We start from the raw sequence: 13,920 nt of genomic DNA, 5'->3' as shown, positions 1-13,920 counted from the left end.
ACTTGCTCCTAATCTCTCTCTCTCTCTCTCTCTCTCTCTCCTCTCACCGTTAGACACATTGTTTAATGATCAAATCCGATCATGTACTAACCCCCCACTTATTTTCTAGTTTTGGTCTTCCTCTTCTCCTTATTTCACCATCTTCCTTGTGCTTTAAGTAAACAAAAACTTGGGTGGTGCGAGTCTCAGTTTCAGTGTGGGAACATCATCGCCGGTTTCTGAAGATGAATGTGTTGACTGAGTTTTATAAGCTGTCCGGAACATGTCATGGGATTGCTAATGAAACCAAGATCTCATACAACCAGGTGTATGTGAAGACAATGAGCAGATCTAACAAAGATGTTGAGGCACTACTTGACAATATTGCGGTAAGAACATATGTGAAGTTCCAAAGTAGTACAAGAGGTAGTACGTCAAGTAGTACATGAAGCCAAGTTGTGAGAATACTTTGAAGAGTTGGAGGACAAATGTTTGGGACAACTTGGACAAGCCAAGAAGGTTAGATATATTAGAGGATGTATCAAACGTCTGAACCAGTTCTTGTATTAGTCCGACGTTAATACAAGAAGTAGTACAAGAAGCTGAATTAAAGAGTTTGAGTACATAAGCTTAAGACCGACTTGGACAAGCCAAGTGGCAGATGCTGAGCTGGATGAACATCTTGAATGGAAGATTCAAGATGAGATCATGGAGATAAACTTTCCTTATCCAAAAAGAAAAAGGAAAGTTCTCAATTTCCTATTTGTTGTATAATAGGAAAGTTGTCAACTCTAGGGGTTTGACAATTGATATAAATACCAAGAGGGCGCTTCATGAAGACTTACGCGCTTCAAGGTAGTTTTGAGAGATGCACACAAGATGTGTGGTGTCGCCCCATCAATAAGATGGAGAGATCTTTTGATGGTTTAATCATTTAGAAAAGAATGATAGGCATAGTAGTGCTTGCATCATATGCAGTTGTAATTGCTATCTTGTTCTAGTGAATTTGTTCTGGACTAGGTCGCGGGGATGTAGGAAAAACGGAATCCCGTTAACAAAGCTTGTGCGTTATTTACTTTATGCTCAAACAAACTTAAAGTCAATCGTAACTACACTTAGCCACAAATATGCGTTTACAATTGGTATCAGAGCGATGCTCGATAGAGATATGTTCTTGTTTCGGGTGTGATTCTGGATTTGTGGCAAGTGAAGAATGAGATCGGGCTTATTCACATGTTTTGTGTCCTTTGAGGAAACGAGATAAGATGTGTTAGGGATTTGTTAAAAAGTTGACGACGTATCAATTTTACGCGGAGATTCAGAATCACCTACTATACATAGCTTCTTGTGTTGTCAAGAGAAGGGGTTTGAACGAAGAGGATCCCGTTACCTGTGGAGGATTTATGAATCATGGGCTTGTATTTAATTTTTGAGTGAAGTTTAAAAAGAAAGGGCAATTGAACAACGATGTCAGCGTGAAAATCTTGCTATGACGAGAGCGGCACGAAGGCATAAGAATTGTTGAATTCATCGGAAGGTTCAGAATTGTGATGTTCATATCCTAGAAAAGAAGCGGTCGAGGAAGCAAGAAGAATCCGCATATTGGGTTTGGTTTGGCAACTTTGACTAGGGGATGGATGAGTCCAATAATATAATTGGGCCTCTAAGAAGCCCACTGTGAAAAGAAGAATGAAAGTTGGATTCTATAGAAGCGGCGTAGTAAACGAAGGTTCTTCTATAGTTCTGAATTTCTGATCTTTTAGAAGGGTAACGAAGGAAGTCGTCTCAAGCCAAGTTAGTGGTATTCTCGAGTACAAATTTGAAACTAAGGAGGAACTAGGAAGGTCAGTATCTATGTCAGATGAAAGAGGCGAATCTAGTCTTGGCGGATGATTCACAAGATACTGAGGTCAAAATTTCAGTTTTAGTCATCGATGACTACACAATTGATTGGAGAAAGAAAAGACATGTGTGGGGTTTGGCCGAGATGGTGCTTGACAAAGACTCGTCAAAGTGACCGAAGATGGTGAAGAGATGAGCTTTGTCGGTCTCGAGTCGAAGCTGTGTGATGGGCCTGTTCCGAAACTTGGTTAAGCTGACAAATTTTCATTGGGGATTACGGATTACAGTAGTAACTAAGCATGGTTTGATTTCTGATCTTGAAAGAGTATTGGATAAAGACGTCACTAGAGAGGGTATGTTTGTGAATCATGATTGACTGATTGGTCACAAAAAAAAAAAGGAGTTGCGCACAAGAGCTTATGAAATCAAAAGTATTGACTGTTTTGGTTGTCAAAGTTGAGAGTTTTCCTTACAGATTAGGATTCATCATGACGGAGATTTCAGCAGAGATGACGTTCAAAATTGCATCAAACTCTTAAGAAAGTTGGCTAAAGAATTCAGTTAAAGAGGAAAACTGTTTCACCGAGATTATGAGGGCTTATGTTTAAGCACAGATCAGAAGATGAGTGTTCTTTAAAGTTTTATCATGAAAGCCAGAATTTGAAGATTCCAAGAGGGCTCATGAGATGGTTGAAAAGAGTTTTTTTTTTAAAAGAAGGTGGAGCTAACTGTGCATAAACAAGGAAATTTCAAAAGATGAAAAGAAAGATGAGGGATATCTTTGATATTTGTGAAGAAACCGAAGAATGATGAAAAGAAAGAACATTTCAGGTTTCAAAAAGAGTTTCTCTCTTGGGTTGCTACTTTCTGAGATCAGTTTCATTAGCTTCAGACCTCGGATTCTAGCTTTGAAAGATGTTTTAGAAACTTTAAAGCAAGATCTTTCCAAGGATATAAAGATCACCTTCTGATTCCTTGTGGGTCGATGGTAAATCGCTCTCAAAGTTGCCTGCTCTCTGGTCTGTTTTGTTTGGGAGCTGTCCTACGGTTTTGATCATAACTCGCTAATCGTAAAACAAAATCGTGATATGCTTCTTCATGTGGCTTCATATGACTGGTGTGGATGTTTGTATTGAATTTCATAATTTTCTGGAGTATTTTGCTACTCCGTTTATGCTCTGCATCAAGACTGCATCAAGAGAGGAAAAAAAAAAAAAAGGGGTTTTCAGTACAACTTGATGGAGTCCTTGCAAGCTAAAAGAATAAGATATACAAAAAGATATTTGGTTGTTTTGGTCAGGGGCTGATTAAAGGTCTGAAGCATATATGTTTCAAGTTACCTGCAAGTGAATCAACAACTTTACACACACAAAAAAAGGAATGATGGGGGTTGCAGATCCTATTGTGTTGTTTGTGTTACTCATCTTGAGACAGAATACTGTTATGAATCATGGTTTGATTAAAGAAGGTGTTTGTGATAGTAACAAGCCTTCTGACGAAGGTTGTATAAAGAGATAAATAGAGACCAATGAGGAAGAGATAGCTGCATCCATGGGGGAGAAGAAAGGGAAGAAGAGATATGAACTGCATCATCAATGTCAAACTATATAATTATCAGATTAGGAAAGAAAGGAGAAAACGTTTTCGAGATGAAACCTAATCTGATTAAGCCGAAACTTGGTGGAAATATTTTTGGTAATGTTGTCTTGAGTTTCAACGGTGGGATTGAGATTTTGACGGTCAGTTTGTGTTTTATCCGAGCTTCTTCAACCTGATCCGGGCACAGTTCATCATAAGTTTCATATTTGACCAGTTCCAGTGGAAACTTCAAACGGAAGTCCAAATGAACTCGGAATGGAATGAAGTTTTGCAGAGGCATTCTACACTCATAGATTTAGGCTATGGTTGAAGGAAATTGAAATCGGAGTTTTAGAATCAAGTTAAATGATGGTGTTTCAGAATAGTTATATGAGTCTTTTTATTAGAGACTATTGTAGAGATTGGATCAGAAATTAACACAGAATCAGATCAAGCTGAATTTTGAGTTGAGTGATGGTTGAAGCGGTTTAGTAATTATCTAAAGGAGAGACTAAAATGCTGGAACTTGTAGGAGATGTCAAGCTTGGGTCATGGTGGAGATAAAGTGTAAGGAAAATGGTTCATCTTGAAGAAAAACCAAGAGTGAAAACCATTGGAAAAGGAAATCCTACGTAATGATTCACTCTATATGAGAGGCTTGAGATCAATCTAAGAAATTGAAACTTGGTTAACATAAGCCTGGAAGAATGAAGGCAAGGAAGATCTGAACTGCAACATCAAAGAAGGGAACTTTAATTTTTCAGATCTAAAAGCAATACGATCGAGCTGAAACTTTATGATGTGCTTCATGCTGTTTTTGTCTGGAAATTTAACGTTCTGGTAGTGACATCAAAAGGAGGATCAATCAAACTCGAGATAAGGTGAGATTTTGCAGAGAAACTTTATATGTGTGAGCAAAATTTTGATAGATGTGCAAAGGATTCATAAGCCAGGAACATAGTTAAAAGAAGCTTTTTCGAGCAGTATTGGTAGTTAAATCATTTGATCAGTTGGTGAGAGATATCTACAAAGAAAGCTAGCAGTTTGAGTTGTTCAGAAACTGGGAATTCTAAACAAGAAGCATGTATGATTCAAGTTATCTGCAAGTAATTTAGGAAGAAGATTCTTCAAAGAGAAGGAGACTACTAAGGAGATTGTCAAGAAAAATCCTTGCAAGTTACTCAAGTTAAGTTACAGTTTTTCAACAGGATGTGCTGGTACTCTTGTGTCAAATTGAGATGTTGATATCAAAGTTTTGAAGAGTATTCAAGGTTGCGCATGAGAAAGGGATTTATCTTAAACTACTCAATGTCTCATGAATAAGTTATCGGATGGTTCATGCACATAAGTAGACTTAAGGCTGAGAAGTGATGGGCAATGAAGAAGAGTCTTAAGCAAATCTTGGTTTTGGTTAGAGGATTTTCTGGAAGTATTAACCATGGGTTTAAGAATGTTAAGCACTCAAGCTGGGGGAGAAGAGATTGTCAAGGCTGTCAAGTCTGGTGTGAGCTAAGAGCAAAAATTATGAGGGCATTCTACTATGTAAAGAATGCTTGAGTATCAAACTAAGTTAAAAAGGGGGAGAATAAAGATGTTCGATCTTTTGAGTCTAATATATGATGCAACATGAAGTGCTTAGGATTTAAAACGCAGCCATCAAGGGAGAGATTGAAGATGTTGTGCTGACTGGTTTTAAAAGATGCATGAATTATAGAACACAATCACCAAGGGAGACAGAGATTGAAGGTGTTGTGTTGACTGGTTTTAGTAGGTGCATGGATTATAAAACTCAATCACCAAGGGAGAGATTGAAGATGAATGTGTTGACTGAGTTTTATAAGCTGTCCGGAACATGTCATAGGATTGCTAATGAAACCAAGATCTCATACAACCAGGTGTATGTGAAGACAATGAGCAGAACTAACAAAGATGTTGAGGCACTACTTGACAATACTGGGTAAGAACATATGTGAAGTTCCGAAGTAGTATAGGAGGTAGTACGTCAAGTAGTACAGGAAGCCAAGTTGTGAGAATACTTTGAAGAGTTGGAGAACAAATGTTTGAGACAACTTGGACAAGCCAAGAAGGTTAGATATATCAGAGGATGTATCAAACGTCTGAAACCAGTTCTTGTATTCGTCCGACGTTAATACAGGAAGTAGTACAAGAAGCTGAATTAAAGAGTTTGAGTACATAAGCTTAAGACCGACTTGGACAAGCCAAGTGGCAGCTGCTGAGCTGGATGAACATCTTGAATGGAAGATTCAAGATGAGATCATGGAGATAAACTTTCCTTATCCAAAAAGAAAAAGGAAAGTTCTCAATTTCCTATTTGTTGTATAATAGGAAAGTTGTCAACTCTAGGGGTTTGACGATTGATATAAATACCAAGAGGGCGCTTCATGAAGACTTGCGCGCTTCAAGGTAGTTTTGAGAGATGCACACAAGATGTGTGGTGTCGCCCCATCAATAAGATAGAGAGATCTTTTGATGGTTTATTCATCTAGAAAAGAATTATAGGCATTGTAGTGCTTGTATCATATGCAGTTGTAATTGCTATCTTGTTCTAGTGAATTTGTTCTGGACTAGGTCCCGGGGATGTAGGAAAAACCGAACCCCGTTAACTAAGCTTGTGCGTTATTTACTTTATGCTCAAACAAACGTAAAGTCAATCATAACTACACTTAGCCACAAATATGCGTTTACAGTTTTGCCTTCTAGGGAGGAAATCGTTCTCAAGTTTGTGGTCATCCATTGCTGGAGCTTCGATTCCTAGACAATAAAAACATTACCTCTTTAACCATCTCAGACCATTTGTACCATGTTCTTAGTATAAAGTATAAACTATACATACAACACTCTTAAAATTGACAAAACATACTTTTTACAGTCGATTTGCCTCTCTCCATTCCCATTCGCCAACGCAACTTTGCCTTCCCAAATAATCGAGATTTTGCCAACCTACAAGAGCATTCTACCGTTGCTACCCTGTTCTTCCTGACCTTCCGAGGGATGGATGTCGTGCTACAGTTTTGGTCTCAGTGTCTGACAACCTTGAAAATCCTGTTAGTTGCGAAGCCCATTTTGCCGTGAACGTTCCCACGAGTTTCATTAAAAAGGAGAAAACGTTAAATATAACAAAGTGATGTAAGAAATGGATTTGATGTGAAGTTGAAAATCGATGAGTATTCTTGTCATAGATATTGTGGCTTTACCAAAACCTTTCCATAAGAAGTTAAATGTCGGCCACTTCATCCACCAACCGGTAAGTTTCTTAAGCATCACTAATTCGCTATCATCTAATCAATTTTTCTTTAATAACTTATACTGAAGTAAAACTGAAAAACCATTGTTACAGGCTTTTCTTCTGAAGCAAATATAGGTGTTCTACATTCTCCTATTCTTTTAAATTACTTAACTTGGTTATGAGTACTGTTTTTGATCTATTAACAAACCAAATTTGTGGTTTCAGGTATAATAGCAGGTGTTTCTCTGCTTCCATTCTTGGTCTTCATATTGGTTGTTCAACTTTTCCGAAAGAGAAAAATTTCACATGATTAGGAAGAAAAGGATCTCAAGGAACATATTCCACAACCAAGACTCAAGGCACTTATTCCACTTAAGCAGTATAGCTACGAACAAGTGAAGAGACATCAATCCCATATGGAAAATGGGTCTCTTGCTAAGTTCATCTCAAGCAAGACATCAAATATATGGGATTGTGCTAGGCGTTGCTAGTGGTCTAGAGTACTTACACCATGGATGTAGAACAAAGATTGTATATTTCAATATAAAACCGCAAAATGTACTCTTAGATGACAATCTTTCTCCGAAAGGGTTAGACTTTGCCTTGCAAAGCTCTTTGAGAGGATAGAAAGCATATTGTCACTTATGGACACAAGAGGAACGATAGGGTACATTGCACCTGAAATATTTTCAAGAGTGCACGGTAGAGTCTCCCATAAGTCAGATGTGTATAGCTATGGAATGTTGGTTCTTGAGATAATTGGAGCAAGGAATAGAACATCAAATGAAGACACTTCATCTAATGCCAGCTCAATGTACTTTACTGAATGGGTATATAAGGATCTTGAGAAGGGAGATGATTGAAGGTTTATCAAAGCAAGGAAGATGAGATAGCAAATAAGATGAGGTTGGTGGCTTTGTGGTGCATTCAGTCTTGGCCATCAGACCGCCCAACAATGAACAGAGTTGTAGAGATGATGGGAGGAAACTTGGATGCCCTTGAAGTTCTTCCTATACCTGTTTTGCAATGTTCAGTAGTGTATGATCTGGAATCTTTTTGAATATCAGAGGAAAATTCAAGGGAATTTAATTAGAAATGTCAATTTCAAAACAAAAGTTATGGGAAGTGCTATTTTCTAATTTTTCGAAACAGCCAATTTTCAATTATATGCTATATATATAAAAAACGAAAATACTCTTGATTTTTTTTTTTAAGAAACATGGCTAAATCAAAGCCATTTACTGGTCTAATTTGCTTACGTTTCTCTTTGTTTTCCATTTTGATAAAAAAAATTCAAAGTTATACTTTTGCTGGAAAAAATGGTTTCATGTCATCGATGGAAAACTATCAGACTACTTCACTGATTCAGTTGGGTGCTTGACTACTTCTACTGGATCCTTCATCTGAGCTTCATTTTGAACAAAATCCTCCTCATCTAATTTCTTACTGCCCTCAATGACATCTGGAACTCCTTACCTGGGAGGCAATGTTTTTCCACTTCTCCTTGCCTGGGAGACAAACGTGGTCCTGAACTGGGAGAAGTGTCACTTCATGGTTGAAGAAGAGATTGTCCTGAACACAAGATATCAGAGAAAGGAATCAAGGTTGACAAAGCCAAGATTGAAGTCATGGTTCAGCTTCAATCGCCTAAGACAGTGAAGTACATCAGAACTTTCCTAGGACATGCTAGGTTTTACAGAAGATTAATCAAAGGTTTCTCAAAAATTACAAGACCATTAACAAGGTTTTTGTGCAATGAGGTGGAGTTCGAATTTGATGCAGCATGTCTAGAAGCCTTCAGTAAGATCAAGGAGGCCTTGGTTTCAGCACCCATAGTACAAGCTCTGAATTGGGATCACCCATTTGAGATTCTGTGTGATGCTTCAGACTTTGCAGTTAGAGCAGTTCTGAGACAGCAAATTGACAAGAACCTTCATGTCATCTACTACGCAAGTCGCACGTTGGATGAGACTCAAGGAAGGTATGAACCTACAGATAAGGAACTTCTAGCAGTTGTCTTTGTGTTTGAGAATTTTTGGAGTTACCTTATGAGTTCCAAGGTTATAGTGTATACCGACCATGCTGCTCTGAGACACATCTACTCGAAGAAAGCCAAGACTGTTGAGATGGATTCTGCTACTTCAAGAGTTTGAAATGGAGATAGTTGACAAGAAGGGTATAGAAAACGGAGTTGCAGATCACTTATCAAGAATGAGGATTGAAGATGTTGTTCTAATAGATGATTCAATGCCTGAGGAACAACTTCTGCTCGCCCAGGTTTGTGAGAAGATGCATGACACAGAGGTTGACAACCTCAGACTGAAATGTATGGTGATCACTTCAGATACTGCACCATGGTATGCGGATTTTGTAAATTAAAAGATTTGTGGTGAGGTTCTTGAGGATATGGATCCTTACAGAATAAATAAGTTTTTCAGAGAAGTCAATCATTACTTCTGGGATGAGCCATACCTGTCCAGAAGAGGTTTTGATGATCTATTTAGAAGATGCATAGCAGGAGGGGAAGTGCAGGGAGTGTTTGAGCACTGCCATGGCTCAGAAGGTTATTCAAGCAGGTCTTTTGTGGCCAACTTTGTTCAACGACGCTCACAGTTTCATCACCAAATGTGATGCTTGTCAAAGGATGGGCAACATCACAAAGAGGAACGAGATGCCCCAGAATCCGATCTGGGAATTAGAAATATTTGATGTTTGGGGTATAGACTTCATGGGACCTTTCAACCCTCTATCAAATGGTAATGTCTATATTTTGGTAGTAGTTGATTACGTTTCCAAGTGGGTCAAGGCCATTGCCATACAACCGATCACAAGGTCGTTCTAAAATTGTTCAAGAGTATAATTTTTCCAAGGTATGGGATACCCAGAGCAATGATCAATGATGGTGGAAGTCATTTCATCAAGAAAGTTTTCAAGAGCACAAGGTGTCTACTGCATATCACCCTCAGAACAGCGGGCATGTTGAAGTCTCGAATAAGCATGTCAAGGGTATCTTGTCAAGGATAGTTGGAGTTTCGAAGAAAGATTGTTCTTCCAAGTTGGACGAAACTCTCTGGGCGTACAGAACAGCATTCAAGACGTCAATAGGAAGAACACCATTACAGTTGGTTTATGGTAAAGCATGTCACCTTCCTGTGGAGGTTGAGTACAAAGCACTGTGGGATATCAAACTTCTGAATTTGGATATTGATGCAGCTCAGGCTAAGATGAATCTTGACATCCATGAGTTGGAAGAGATAAGACTTGATCCCTATGAAAGCTCTAAAATTTTACAATGAAAGGACCAAGAATTTTCATTATAAGAAGATAGTTGTCAAAAAACTCAAGGCTGGAGATCAAATTTTGCTTTTCAACTCCAAACTTAAGTTATTTCCTGGAAATCTTAAGTCGAGGTGGTGCAGACCTTTTAAAGTCAAGGAAGTTATGTCATTCGGAGCTATTACTCTTATGAACAAGGATGGTAGCGAATTCACTGTAAATGGTTAGAGACTTTAAAAAAACTCACTTGGGAGGAAGTCCCAAAGGTATCACTGTAAATATTTTTTAGCATCCTTTTATTTTTGATTTTTGTTTTTAGTTTTCTGGTGTTCAGGAATCTACAGAAGGGAGTATGAGCAACAGAAAAAGAAAAGTGAAAGTAGCAGTCAAAAGAGTGAGTTCAGAGTCAAGCTGAGTATGATGGGTTCAATAGAAGAAATAGAGGATATAGAGAAAATAAAGGAAAAGTAGAGTCAGACAGAGTGTGTTGGTTTTATGCGGGAACAGAGTGAAACCTTACAAAATGGATAGTGAAGAGGAGTAAAATATAGAGAAGGAATCTTCACTGTTTGCGACCCCACTCCCTTTATTTTTCCCCCACCCATGAAATTACCCCCTCTCCTCTTACCCACGTGAAATCTCCCATCATTTCAACTCCCATCCTCTCTTGTTCCTTCTCACCAAACATATCACCTTCCCTTTTGTGTCCCATCATCCCACTACCACTCACCTACCACACTCTCTCTTTCTCCCCCATACTCGACACTTTTCACCCTTTCTTTATTTAATAAACTCCTTCACTCTCTACTCCCACCAACCAAACAAACTCATCATCTCACCTCACACTCTCTCTGCTCGACATCACCATCTCGCTCACTCTTTATTTTTTTTTCGTTTTTCTCCCTGTAACTTGAGTGATGCAGTTTGTCTTCGACCCGTTCAGTCCGACAAAGTCACCCGCTCGAGTCACGCTGACGCCACTCGACCGGAGAGCCCACCTAGCTGCAAGTCGAACCGCAGTTAGTTGAATCGACCGAATTCATCCACTCGTTCCCCAGAGACGCGCATCTCGACCGACACGTTCTCATTCACGTGACACCGCTTTCGACCGGAAAAGCTAAGCCTCGCTCGAGTCGAGATCCTTTGACTCAACCGGCGGATCCGATTCATCCGAGTCACCGACATTCCACTCGACCAGTTCCGACTCGACCGATGGAGTTGCATTTTGCTTGATTCATTTAAGTTACATCCAGCTCACTCAACCATCTCTCCCTCGATCAGAGAGCTCAACACAAGTCCCATCATTACTGCTGTTCGCCAACACTCGAGTCGGCACCGTGCGACTCGACCCATCTGGCGATCCCAACTCTGCTAACACTCAACCGGTGACTCGACCCTTCTGAAATATCCCACTCGGGTAACCTCTGCTTCCACTCGACCTCTGGCGCTGTGCTCACTCGACCGTTGTCACTTGAACCAACGTCCATCGACTTGACCTAGCCGACTCGATCCGCCGTCTCCCTCCCCACCGTTCCCCGCACTGCCCGACTTGACCGACGCTCCCTAACTTTTCCACAGTATCGTCGTGTCGTTACGGTTTGACTAACATCATATGATTCATCTCTTAGCACTCTAAATTTCAAATTTGATTATTGCTCTTGTCATTTATTCACTAACCTATTAAGTCTTAGCTTTGAGTTAAACATGTCTCAGAGAAGTAGAAAGAGCAATGAGTATTTAGGTGAGATGAGAGAGGCATATGGATGTGTGGGTGGAGAATGCTCATCGCCTAAGTCCATGGCAAAGTGTTTTTTGGAAATGAAGAATTTGGTAGAAGAAGTTGTTGAGGGTTCATGGCAGACAGCGGGTTCAAGCGGACCAGTCAAGCCGCTAACCTAGAGTAAGAGCCGTGGGAAGAGACCGAAGCAAGTTTATGAATCAAGAGATGAGGGCAGTGATTACGAGTTGGAGGAACCTCAGTTGCGTTCAGGACAAGTGCCCAGGAAATCAGTAAGAAGAAAAGCGGTTGAGGCAAGATTGACTCTCAAGGAGTACTATGAGGATTCTCAGCAGCTGGAGTTCATGGGAACGAGATATTCCCATGCTGAGACAATGGTGTAACTCGAGATAACTGAGGATGTGCAGTATCTGTTTAGGTGGTGCCACCTGGAGAGAATCATGAACTCAAACAACCGTTCCCTTTTTTTATTTATAATAATATTAATTCACTAGTGGTCCCATACCCACTAACAACCTAGCAACAATCTACAACAGTGGATAACAAAACAATTCTATTAAACCAATAATGCAATAACCAAGTTCCAACATCCTACAATGTTCTATCAACTCAACACTAGCAACCTAACAATAGCTAGACCACAACCATTCAAGCCTCTAGAACATCCTCCTCCTCATCGCCCTGATTCCATGATCACACTTTGCCTTTACCTGCACCACAAACACATATTGAGATGCATGAGTATTATTATAAACACTCAGTGAGGTCATCCTCCCATCTACTAGGTTATACACACAAGCAACTGAGATTCCAATGTTTAACAAACAACAAGAAAACACAACAAACCAGGAATCAAGAATCACACAAGTTGGTGTCGACCGACACCGACCCCGTAGACACGTTCTGCTCAAAGCCGATCGTCGAATCTCCGTTCCTAATCATCTCCAATCCATCCCAAACTCCCCCAAATGCTTTAGGAACCTAAGGAAACATGAAACCAACCAAACCACGCAAGCAAAACACCACAAATATACAAAGAACAGCCAAACAAAAGAGATCTCAGGCTTAGATCATCCATGGTCAAGCACTCACCTCTTTTACAGGAAGATTTGAATGAGAAACGGTGGAACCAACACCTTAGGAAGCTTCTCCTTCGTTCCCAACAACAACTCTCTCTTCTACAGCTACAGATCTCGCCAAAAACCACCAAGAACAAGCCAAAATCTCTCAATAACACTCTCAAACGTTTTCTCTCTTCTTTCTCTCTTTTCTCACTCAACGGCGACAAACAACTTCTAAAACCCTTAATTTGTCGCTTCTCCTCTTACATACTCGGTTTAGGTAACTAAACCAAACCAAACCAACCAAAATCGCGAATTAAAAACAAAGCTGACGAACCCAGGGTTAATGGTGTCGATTGACACACCCCTGGTGTTGGTCGACACTCACTCTAAAAATACAGAAACTGGTTCGCGGATGTTACATGAACACTCCCAAGCATCGATACAGGGTGGAAACCATCCATTTCCTCTCTACTCTGAATATCCACTTGTATGCAGATGAGTCGGGCACAATGTCGGATGGAGGTATAAGTTACATCACATCCGCATTCACGGCCAGTATTACACTCTCACCAGCAAGACCATCGAGGAAGTACTCGGCTTTCCAAGCGGAACTGGGAGTGCACCACAGATCGATCAGAATGAAGTAGCAGCACTCTGGGCGACGATTGGAAGCACAACTACGTTCTGTCTCGTCGAAAAGAAAGGCGACACACTTGTGAAGCCCTATGTTGTGATACTTCCAAAAGGCAGTAGCCGTTGCGTTTTACGCAAAGGAGATCAAGGGCTATATCACGAATGGTGAGCTTGAGAAGATTGATCTAGCGTTTAAGGGAGTCTCGTTCACTGCAATGGATGGAACGGAACTGCAAGGTGACACGACCAACATTTCTCCCTCGTTCTACCTTCTGAACTACATGATGATCTACAAGACTTGGGTTTAGCGATTCAACAGTAACCAAACTCCAGGAGTGATGTGCATGGACGGCGTGGTTACATGGTTTGTTAAGGCTGCTGGTGTTCCACTAGTCTTCGAGTCATCCCCACCATGCTAGATAGACGTGAACAACTTGCGAAAACTTAACACTTTGGATTGGGGTTTGAGGCATGGGCGACTGATCTACAAGTTTGTGCATCCTGAGGCTGTTCCCTCGAGAGTACTCCTTCCTTGTGTCGAGTTGACAACGATCTTAAGCGGT

The 13,920-nt window shown here is 40.2% G+C and overlaps 1 pseudogene; it reads left to right on the top strand.

Annotated features, from left to right (window-relative positions):
- Window positions 1-13,920, top strand: part of LOC109129500 — a 59,103-nt pseudogene continuing 45,183 nt past the window's right edge.

The sequence above is a fragment of the Camelina sativa genome, chromosome 16, assembly GCF_000633955.1.
Source record: "Camelina sativa cultivar DH55 chromosome 16, Cs, whole genome shotgun sequence".
NCBI classification, from domain to species: domain Eukaryota; kingdom Viridiplantae; phylum Streptophyta; class Magnoliopsida; order Brassicales; family Brassicaceae; genus Camelina; species Camelina sativa.
Note: the sequence above shows the minus strand (reverse complement) of the source record. Positions and strands in the feature narration are given on the sequence as shown.